The sequence below is a fragment of the Piliocolobus tephrosceles genome, chromosome 2 (assembly GCF_002776525.5).
Source record: "Piliocolobus tephrosceles isolate RC106 chromosome 2, ASM277652v3, whole genome shotgun sequence".
Lineage (NCBI taxonomy): Eukaryota > Metazoa > Chordata > Mammalia > Primates > Cercopithecidae > Piliocolobus > Piliocolobus tephrosceles.
In genome coordinates this window covers 141,812,301-141,823,896 of record NC_045435.1, presented here as the reverse complement: position 1 = coordinate 141,823,896, position 11,596 = coordinate 141,812,301, and the positions used below count along the sequence as shown (strand labels likewise).

The window sequence follows — 11,596 nt, the reverse complement described above, 5'->3', positions numbered from 1 at the left end:
TATCTGGGCTCTTGACTCTGTTCTATTGATCTATTTGTTTACCCTTATACCAGTTACAAATAGTTTGATTACTGTGGCTTTATAATAAGTGTTGAAATTATGTAGTATAAATATAAGTGTTTTTCCTTTTCAAGATTACTTCAGATATTACCTAAAGGTCATTGGCAATTGTATATAAATTTTAGCATTGATATGTCAATTTCTATAAAAAAGGTCTACTGCCATTATGATTTGGGATTAATAAATGTATAGATTTATTCTGGAGGAAGTAACATCTTAACAATATTGACCTTTTCAATCTATGACAATGGTATTTAGGTCTGTCTTCTTTACTTTCTCTCAGCAGTTAATGCGGTTTAGCTCTAGCCCCCCACCTAGATCTCATCTTGAATTATTTTTTATTTTTTTAATTCTTGTCTTTTTTGCAGAGTTGGGGTTTCACTATGTTGCCCAGGCTGGTCTTGAACTCCTGAGCTCAATCAACCCACTTGCCTCAGCTTCCCAAAGTGTCAGGATTACAGGTGTAAGCCACTGTGCCCAGCCCTCATCTTGAATTGTAATTCCCATAAATCCCACATGTCAAGTGTGGGACTTGGTGGGAGGTGATTGGATCATGGGGGCAGTTTCCCTCATGCTGTTCTCATGATGGGAAGTGAGTTCTCACGAGATCTGATGGTTTTATAAGTGTTTGACAGTTCCTCCTGCACACGTGCTCTCTCTCACTTGTCACCATGTAAGATGTGCCTGCTTCCCCTTCTGCCACGATTGTAAGTTTCCTGAAGCCTCCTCAGCTGTATGGAAGTGTGAGTCAATTAAACCTCTTTCTTTATAAATTACCCAATATCAGGTAGTATTTCTTATAGCAGTGTGAAAATGGACTAATACAGCAGTATTTTGTAGTTTCAGTGTAGAGGTCTTTTGTTAAATTTATTCCTAAGTATATTTAAAAGGTATCTTAAAAATTTTCATTTTCCAAGTCTTGATGCATACATATGTAATATTAAACTTGTATGCTGTAACATTGATAAATTCATGTATTACTTCTATGAGTTATGTCGTAGATTCTTTAGTACTTATTATATAAACATTCTTGTCATCTGCAAATAGAGACAATTTTACCTCTCTCTTTCTGAACTTTTGTTTCTTTTTCTGGACTTTTTGCACTCAAGACCTCATCTTAAAATACAAATCTAATAGCAACACTCTTTTGCTCAAAAACTTTTGAATGCGCCACCATTATCCCTAACATCAAATATAAACTCCTGCTTCCAGAATTTCTCCTGCTTTAACTTCTCCTGAACAATGTGTTTCCTGTGTCACACTTAGGTTCCATTGATACCAAGATACACTTTTTTCCTTTATGTACTCAAATAAGATGCATTTCAAAACCGAAATGTAATTTAATGTATTTCTCTCTGCAACATCTCCTAGATCCTATTATGCTGATAATGCATCGTATGTCAAATATTAGAAGAAAAATAGTACTCAACATTCCTGGGATATGGTGAGCACATTTACACACTTATGAGTTTTTGCTCAAACCATTTCATCATATGAAATGTCTTTGCTGTTGAAATTCTGCTCATTCTTCAAGGAAGAGTTTAAATTCCACACTTTTTTTTTTTTCTGAAGCCACTGTTTATTTTGGCAGGTTGAAGTTTATTTTCTGTCTCCCTATATTTCTATATAGAATTAATCAAATTTTTACATTAGTATAATACTTATAAATTGTGCTTTGCATATGTTGTGTTACATGTCTTAGTCATCTCTGCATCTTCCCTGGTTCCTGGCACAGCTGATGATTGTTTCCTGAATACCCCTGTCAATGATTCTCTCATATTAGGATGTTTTATGGGTAGGCAGTCTCAATATTAATAGGAATATATTAGCTTATATATTCCTGTACTAATAGGAATATATTAACTCATTATGTTAATTAATTGGGTGTGTGAGGCCATTTAATCAAATAATTTGTATTACTAATTATCTCTAGGCCCAGAAGATCCAGTTGCCTGTAACAAACCCCTGGCGATCAACTTTGACTTCTCCTTTTTTCTCAACCCCTTATGCAATTAGTCTTTAGAACTAATTCTTAAATGCCTCCCACAAGTATCCATTTCTTTCCATTTAACAACACCTTATTCAGACCACTATAATATCGCCCTAGATTACTGTAACAGATACTCCCTGCTTTCAGGTTAGTCTCTCTTCAATCCCTTTCTCTCTGTTTCCAGGCGGATCTTTCTATAATGTAAATTGGACCATGTCACTCTCATGCCTAAAGCCATTTTAGTGTGCCTGGATCCCAAGTGTTATTTTGACAATTACTTTCCAGCTGTGGAGACTCCATAAAAGACTCTTTTCAGATTTCTTCCTTCATTTTGGGGACAGGGTGGAGTGTTTCCCTTCTCTAGTGACAAAGAGATTGCATGATGGAGATAGGCAGCAAGAAGAGAGATGGGGGAAAGGGAGAGAGGGAAAGAGGGAGAAGGAAAGAGAATGTCACCGATACTGTAATATTGCTTGTGTCTGTTCTGCATAATCTAGTTTCTAGCAAGGTAATTAGCATGCAGATCAGCTGCACAGGATCCCACATGCATTAGCAATTGAACACTAGCTTTCTAAGCCCTTTTCTGCTTCTTCACAAATCCACACACCTTCTGGCTGATCTGACACAGCCTCGGTTCAGAATCCATTAACTGGAGATTTAGGCCATGAACAAAAATAATTGTGCATGCTTATGATTAATGAGAAAGCTATTTCAAAATTACAAGGCACCATACTGGCTAACTACTATTAATTATTTTTATCATTATTATACTGAGAAACCATTTCATCAGACTAGAAGCCATTGTTCAAGTTGGCTTAGGTAGAAAGTGTCTGTGCATCATTTTGAAAAGCAAGTGTTTTCTGATGTTTTTGATTTATGAAGATAATCATCATAAACATAGCCAATAGTGTATGCTTATATTAAATATCCCATTGCAGTAAGTTATTTGAATGTCTTAATTTACTTAATCCTCACAGTAATTGTATAAAATAGGTACGATTACTGTCTCTATTTTATAGAGGAGAACACTGAGGCACAGGGGTTAGGTCATGCACAGGTGGTAATTGATAGGGCCTAGATTAAAACAGGCAGTCTCATGAGTCCACACTTGAGTTCTTACCCTATACTTACCTATCTTAGGAGAGGAGATTACTTATTACAACAAAGAGCTGTCGTAGTCAGGAACACACTGTGTGTTGAGAACAAGTAGGGCAGATGGGTTGACTGATGCAGGATTGCTAAAAAAGAACCAGAAAGACAATATATCTGATCCCCATACCTATCTAGGATAAATTCAGTAGTTAATATAGGACGTTTGGTGAAATCTAGTTGAATCTGGAAGTTTTCAAGGGTCTAATTTGAGGGAGGGAGAATTAGAACATGGTTGTGGGCAATTAGATTACCAGCAAATAAAAGCTCTCCAATTTGTAAGCCACAGTGAAGGGGAGCGTTCTAGAAGCAGAGTCTGAGAAGAACTTGGCTGTAGCACAGAGCATAATAGTCTGCTGTACTGGGTTTGGGAATCATATGGAACAGAGACTCAAACCTGGCTTCACCATTTACACCGTGAATTTGGGCAATTTTCTTAATCTCTTCAAACTTTAGTTTCCTCATCTGTAAAAAGAGGTTAAGCCTCCCTACCTGGAGGGGTTATTGAGTGTATTAAATGAGATGACGTTTATAAGGCACCCAGCCCAGCTTGAAGGCAGAAGTGAGCACCAGGGAAGTCCCTTTTATTGACAATGAACACAATCTGACAATGAAGATAATAAAATACTGGGTACCCAGTTGAATAGTTTGGGGTTCAAGTCTGGATCCAGTTCCAAAGGAGAAACAGCATAAGTACTGTGAATAGGGGGTGTAATAGAAGGCTAGGCAAGCGAACCTGCCACACCTAGAAGATACGGGCTGAGAAGGTTACATCCTGACCTGCCATGGGTATCCTAGGGCCCCAATTTACATCTCCACCACAGGCAAGATGGCAGGCTCTTTGCAGGTACTGGCTACTACTGGAGAAGTAGTGCCTATGGTATTGCCAAACACTGGTTGGGACGTATGCTGGGTTATGTTGTCAAATCTACACAATCATCATTTCGTTCTAAGACTGGGCCTGTTTCCCAGAATTCCTTTTCCTCTATAGGTCAGAGTTAGTGTTTACCACTGGGAGGAACTTGCAGAGATTTGGAAAGCAAAAGTGAAAAGAAGCCATGATTTTGGGGAGCTCTTGACTGCCAGACATGATTGCTTTGCAAAGCTGTTCCTGAACTCCCTTTTCGGGTTGTGAAACCAGGGGTAGTGGTTCCTTGGAGTTCCTCACGAGCCCCGCTTTCTTCACCCGCTCTGGCACTTCAAGTTGAAATTATATTGGCAGTTTTCCTGATCCTCCAGCTGAAGCCTCCAGATCTTCACTCTTCTAGCTTCTTCCACTTTCCTGTAAGTCCTGATTCCTATATCAAACCATCTAATACCATGATATTGTAGTAACTCAGTTTTTCTGATTAAACTGAGAATAATGAAGCCCATTACTCATTTGCTGCCCATGTGGTTCTTGGTTATCTAGAGGAGGGGTTGGAAAACTTTTCCTTAAATTATGTTGTTAAATATTTTAGTTTTTGCAGGATATTGCATCTCTGTTACAACTATTCAACTGCTTAGCTCTGCTGTTGTGGTGTGAAAGCAGCTCTAGATAACACATAACAAATGAGTGTCGCTGTGGTCCAATAAAACAATTTATGGACACTGAAATTTTAATTTTATATAATTTCTATATGTCACAAGAGACTATTCTTTTTTTTCTTACCATTAGGAAATGTAAAATTTATTCTTAGCTCTCAGGCTGTACAAGAACAAGTGGTAAGCTGGTTTGGGCCATAGTTTGCCAATCCTTCATCTAGAGCAGGGCTGATGGCCAGACCTGAATATAAACTTTTGCATGTCTCTTACTATGTGATGTTGGGCAATTTATTTAATCTACGAGCCTCACTTCTAAAATAGGGACATTTACAGAGACAGTATTGACAGTATAGGGTGGAGTGTTTGTTTTGTGAGGATGAAATAAGGATATACGTAAAATCTTTTGCTGACTATTGGGCACATAGCTCATAGTCTATCATTTCTCATTGTTACTGGGGTGCGGGGAGCCACTATTTATTTGGTGCTTGCCATTCAGTTACACAATTAAAAGGGAACTGGGGACAGTCTTCAGCCTTTGGGACTTGCATTGGTTTTTGCACAGGAAAGGTAAAATCATATCCAGGGAAAATAACAAGGAGAGAACTCTTAAGACTTTTCAAATTGTCTACCACATTTGAATTAAATATGTCAATACAGAATGCTTGTCGGTAATTCAGTCATCAAGCAGATTGTTACTAGCAATTCCTCTGGCATAGCAATGAGAGTTAGGAACAGGGGCGTAGGGACTGGAAAGACAAAATAGGCAGAAGGATGGGGAACCTTAACTTCATTATATGATTGCTTTTACTGTGGAAGAATATTTAAAGATACTTCTATAATGGATCAAGAAAACATTATATTATAAATTATATAAGCCCAGACTATAGTGTCAGACTGCAAGATTGGCCCACCTCTCCTCAACAGTGGCCCGGCCAATTTGGGGACAAGTGCCTCTAGATAATTGACTCTGTGGTAGAAAGCCCTCAAAAGGAGCTAGGTCAGGACTCTTTGACATGCACATGAGAGGGTTCAGGCCGTAAACAGTGGGTAAAGCCAATGGTTGGAGCAGGTGCCAATCAGTACACCTTTCATCTTGAGGCTACTGAGAACCCAAGGGCTTTGATTAAAGACATTTGGGAGAATGAGCTGAATGCTGGCCTTGCCATTAAACTGGGAACTACAGTTGAGTATTTGGCACCGTGTGCTAATAAAATAGATATGGCCTTGGTAATGACAATGGAACCTGGATTTGGAGAACAGAAATTTATGAAAGATATGATGCCAAAGGTTCACTGGTTGAGGACCCAGCTCCTGTCTTTGGATATAGAGGTGATAGTGGAGTAGGTCCTGACACTGTCCATAAGGGTGCAGAGGTAGGAGTTCACATGCCTATGTCTGGCAGTGTCATTATGAGGAGCGAAGATTACAGATCTGTGTCCACCTGTTAAAAATGTTTGCATGGAAGCTGCTCAGAAATGTTCTCTCTCTTTTTTTATTTTTTTGAGATAAAGTCTCGCTCTGTCGTCCAGGCTGGAGTGCAGTGGCGCAGTCTCAGCTCACTGCAACCTCCGCCTCCTAAGTTCAAGCGATTCTCCTGCTTCCGCCTCCTGAGTAGGTGGGATGACAGGAGCCTGTCATCACACCTGGCTAATTTTTCGTATTTTTAATAGAGATGGGGTTTCACCATGTTGGCTAGGCCAGTCTGGAGCTCTGACCTCAAGTGATCCGCCCACCTCGGCCTCCCAAAGTGCTGGGATTATAGGCGTGAGCCACTGTGCCTGGCCCAGAAATGTTCTCTTGATTGATGAAAACACAAGGAGCTCAATGTTTCTGCTCATGAAATCTTTTTACTGGAAAACAGGAATATTGACTGGCAAATCATATTGTAATTGAAGCAGTACTGCTTTTCTGAGCAATTATTTATTCCAATGATTAAAATCTATTGTGTAGAATGTTCTGAGATTAGAAACTGGTGTGTATAACTATATTTTTAGTGATGCAATTTGAAGATTAGTGTGGCAAAATACTCAGTTTTTACTGGAAGTCGTGATTTTTATAAATAGTAATACTATAGCTGTATTAAGGTTACAAACAGAGATGTGTCTTAGTGCCTAATGAGGTCATATTGGCTACTATAAAAGCAACTTTGTTTCCTGTATTTCTAAAGATAATTTTCTGTTGTTTCTCAGCTGTTTTCCAAAAGCAACGGAAGTCTTTGTTTTTCTTATTTCACGTTATTTGTGATTTATTCATATGCCTGATAAAATGAGTAAAGTAGAATTTTAAAATATAATCTTGGGTGGGATGGCATATCGTATTTTTGCATCTGAATTTTATTTTTCACTTTTCATCTTATAGTTGATTAATAAAAACTGTGAAACAATATATGAAGCCCAGGGATTCTAAAATACAGCAGAGATTTTATCAGGGTGTTTTCTTTGTCAAAGTAGGGCTATTCATTGATTCCTCCCCATCCCAAGTTTTCTTAGTCTCACCCACCATTCTTAAGGATATTAAATAAGGCTGTTGTGTTAGCTCTGAGTAGAAGGGAAAAGTAAAGCCTCTATTTGGAAGCATTATTGTGTTGAATCCCAACTTTGCCCTCTCTAGCTATTTGACTTTTGTCAAATTACCTAACTTTTTTTGCACTTCTCTTAACTCATTTATATACTGAAAGTAATTATAAAAACTGAGGGGTTGTATTGAGAATTAAGAGGCAACACTATATATGCAAAGCTTCCAGTACTATTTCTAGAATTTAGAGGATGTTCAATTCAAAGTGGCTAGCATTATATAAATTTATGTTTTGTAGGTTATAAAGTATTTTGATATATTCTCATTAAATCTATAAATCACACCTGTAAGTGGTGATAGGGCAGATATTTTGTTTCTCATTTAATAAATGAGGAAACGAAAGCTCAGCAATAGGATGGCACATGGAAAGAATTCAGCAAGGCACAGGATTTCTGGTCTGTACTCTTTTTACAAACAGAGTCCTTGGGAAGTAGGTAAGACAAAAGAAGCTTCTTTTAGCTAATAATTATTATTTCCAGCTTAACTTTACCCTGTACCTGAACCAGATGGCTGAGAATATTCTGGAACTATGGATCTTAACCCTAAGGGATATGCATTTTATTCCAAGAAAGAACAGGCAGGCTAAAAGATGACAGGGTACAGAGTTAATCCATCAACTAAATTTTTATAACTGTAATCAAAATTCTACAGTGACTACCAATATGTGTCAGCTACTTCAGCCTTGTAAATACTATTGCTATGTAATAAATATGGCAAAAAAATACCAGGACCAGTATCATTAAACTTCTTGAGGCTACTATCAGTTTTGATAAATAAGGTTTGAAAAACAAGAGTGCCAACATTCAAGCATAGAATAGTATTAAGAAACCCTTTCTTTCTTTTGTTTTACATTACAAGGTAAAAATTGTTTCTTAATGTTTGTTTTTATTTTAGCTTAGTAAATATTTGCACAACGAATAATAGGAGACATTTAATCAAATCAAACAACATGAAGTATGTAGAAACAATTTAATTAAAAGCTTATATAGAAGATGATAGTATCAGATGTGATAAAGTTATAAGTTTATTTGCCTGGAAAACTTGGATTTGTCTTTTGTTTTTCTTTAAAAATAAATGTACAGTAAAACTACCAAAAATAAATTATATAAGCACATCTAAAAAATGTAAAAAACATTCTAAAGTGTTAAAACTAGTTTGGCTACTGTTTATCCTTCAGCTTTCATCTCAAATGTCATACTTCCTATAAGAGGATTTTCTTGATCTTTCTATCTAAAATAGCCATCCACTTCCATCCCTCAGTTACTGTGTCTTATTACAACTACTTTTATTCTTCATAATACTTATTATTATCTGACATGATTTATTTACCTACTTATAGTCCATCTTTCTCCCACTAGAACTTAAGTTCCAGGAAGACAGAGGCCCTCCCTGTTTCCATGTGTTTTAGAATGGCATTCTTTTGACAGGCAGGTTACCCCACCTTTACTGGGCGGGAAAGAAATTAAAGCATCAGTGTTCTAGAAGGTCAGAATGCTACAGCAGCTGTTGCTGGGCTAGCAGTCTTCTTTGTGCCTGGCTGTGTTCATTTTTTTTTTTTCCTTGCTAACTTTTAAGGAAGAGGAAGCATCTGGAAAACTGGCCTGACCACACAAAATAATAAAGCACTTATACTCAAGGCAGATGGTATTGTCAAGTAACAACATCTGCAGGTGAAAAATCCAGCTGACAACAGGGGTAACTGTCAAAATATTTAAAAATTGTCCATGTCATTTACTGCAAATTACATCTTCATCCTTGCTGAATATATGATTCAGTCAGCAAATAATGATTGACTTTTCCCTCTGTGCATGGAGAATCCCTGGACTCCTTTCACCCACTGGAAATGAGAATTGGCTTCAGTGCTAGGCTGTTTTTGTGGGCCCCAAACACGAGTGTTTCCCTGAAAAGCTTTTTTTTTAAGATGAGCACAACTTAGGAAGGAAATGCTTTTAAGATATTAAGTTTCAGTGAGTATGTTTAGCAATGCACTGGCTGGAAGCCCCTAATCTGCTTTTCTTCCAAAGGGCTATATCTTATTATCTTTAAAATCATCTTCAAATGTCCTGTTAATATCCTGGAAATGAGGCAGAATGGTTAGAACCACAAGACATTTCACCCTAGAAGACTTAGCCTTGCTGACTAATGCATTTGTTTACTCAATTAGAGGAAGGAAAGGAAGGCAGAATAGAAGGCTGCTGAAATTAAACCCTTCATATAGATTAACTCATAGGTATTGGATGACTCCTAATTGCTTTTCAAAAGAAGACCCACCATTTATTACATTTGAATCTTCACACACTGTTGGGTTATGGATGCTTCTCTGGTATCTATTAGCTGATTAGTGTTTTTGCTTAGGTAAAATGAGCCTGCATTTTATCTGCTGTTTCTTCTGACTAGGAAATACATGCTGAAATCTCAAAGCTATTCCTGTCTCATGAAGGAGTTGGTCTTATATAGACAGGAAAACATGTAGGAAGTTGATTCTTTAGGGCTGACTAGGGGAACTAGTCTAGATTTTTTTTTCTTTTTTTAACTCTATGAACCAGAGCAAGCAAGACCATAAATTCAAAATGGTATTCTTGTAGTATCTCTTTGAGAAATCCTAATCATAGAATGCTGCAGCTCCCAAAGTTTAGAAAATTCTGTTTTCCTCTGACTCCAGTTAAGTAAGAGGCACTTTAAGAACAAAAATCTAGGGGTAGGCTTGGTCTAAAGCAGCCTCACTTTGTATGGCTTTATTTTATGGGTCTTACTGTCCCCCAAACTTTTATTCTTATATTAGGAAGTATGACAGAAAAGATTGTGGCATTGATATTATATATAAAGAAAGAGATTTCTTTATATATAATATCCTGAAACCAGATGCCTTTTTAAATTTTAATTTTTTAAAAATTTTAATTGATACATAATAATTGTACATGTTAATGAGATACATGTGATATTTTGATATACAATGTATACAATGTGTAATGATCAAGTAAGGGTAACTGGCATATCCATGACCTCAAACATTGATCAATTCTTTGTGTTGATAACATTCAAAATTCTTCTAGCCATTTTGAAATATGCAATAAATTATTGTTAACTATAGTCTCCCTGCTGTGCTATAGAACACTATACATTTTTCCTTCTATTTAACTGTAAATTTGTACCCATCAAGCCTCTGGTAACTACTATTCCACTTTCTACTTTCGTGGGTTCAAGGTTTTTAGTTCCCACATATAAGTGAGAACATGTGTTATTTGTCTTTCTGTGTCTGGCTTATTTCACTTAACATAATGTCCTCCAGGCTCATTCATGTTTCCACAAATGTCAGGATTTCATTCTTTCATTCTGTAGGCTTTTTCACTGTTATAAGTAATCTAGGGATAATTTAAAGTATACAGGAGGATGTACATAGGTTATATGCAAATACTACACCATTTTATATAAAGTACGTGACCATCATATGAATTTTGGTATCTGTGGGGGTCCTGGGAACAATCCTCCATGGGTACTGAGAGACAACTGTAGTTGTGTCTTGCTTTTTTTTTTTTTTTTAAAAAAAAAATACATTCAGCCACTTTATATCTCTTAATTGGGGATTTTAATCCATTTACATTCAAGATTAGTATTGATAGGTATAAACTGACTCCTGCCATTTTGTTTATTGTTTACTGTTGTTTTGTAGATCATTTTTTCCTTTCTTCCATCTTGATTTTTTTTGTTTGTTTTTATTTTTTATTTCAATAGGTTTTTGGGGAACAGGTGGGGTTTGGCTACATGAAGAAGTTATTTAGTGGTGATTTATCAGATTTTGGTACACCCACCACTCAAGCAATGCACACTGTATGCACTGTGTAGTCTTTTATCCCTTAGTGCCCTCTCACTCTTTCCACCAAGTCCCCGAAGTCCATTGTATCATTATTATGCCTTTGTGTTCTCATAGTGAATACACGCAGTGTTTGATTTTTCATTCTTGAGTTACTTCACTTAGAATAATGGTCTGCAATTCAATCCAGGTTGCTGTGAATGCCATTATCTTATTCCTTTTTATGACTGAGTAGTATTCCATCATCTACATATATATCACACTTTCTTTATCCACTTACTCATTGATGGGCATTTGGGCTGGTTCCATATTTTTGCAATTGCAAATTGTGCTGCTATAAACATGCGTGTGCAAGTATCTTTTTCGTGTAATGACTTCTTCTCCTGTGGGTAGATACCCAGGAATGGGATTGTTGGATCAAATGGGAGATCTACTTTTAGTTCGTAAAGGAATATCCACACTGTTTTCCATAGTGATTGTACTAGTTT

The 11,596-nt window shown here is 36.9% G+C and overlaps 1 pseudogene; it reads left to right on the top strand.

The window, feature by feature from the left end:
- Positions 1-4,028: 4,028 nt before the first annotated feature.
- Positions 4,029-6,232, top strand: LOC111539434 (annotated as a pseudogene).
- Positions 6,233-11,596: the final 5,364 nt, after the last annotated feature.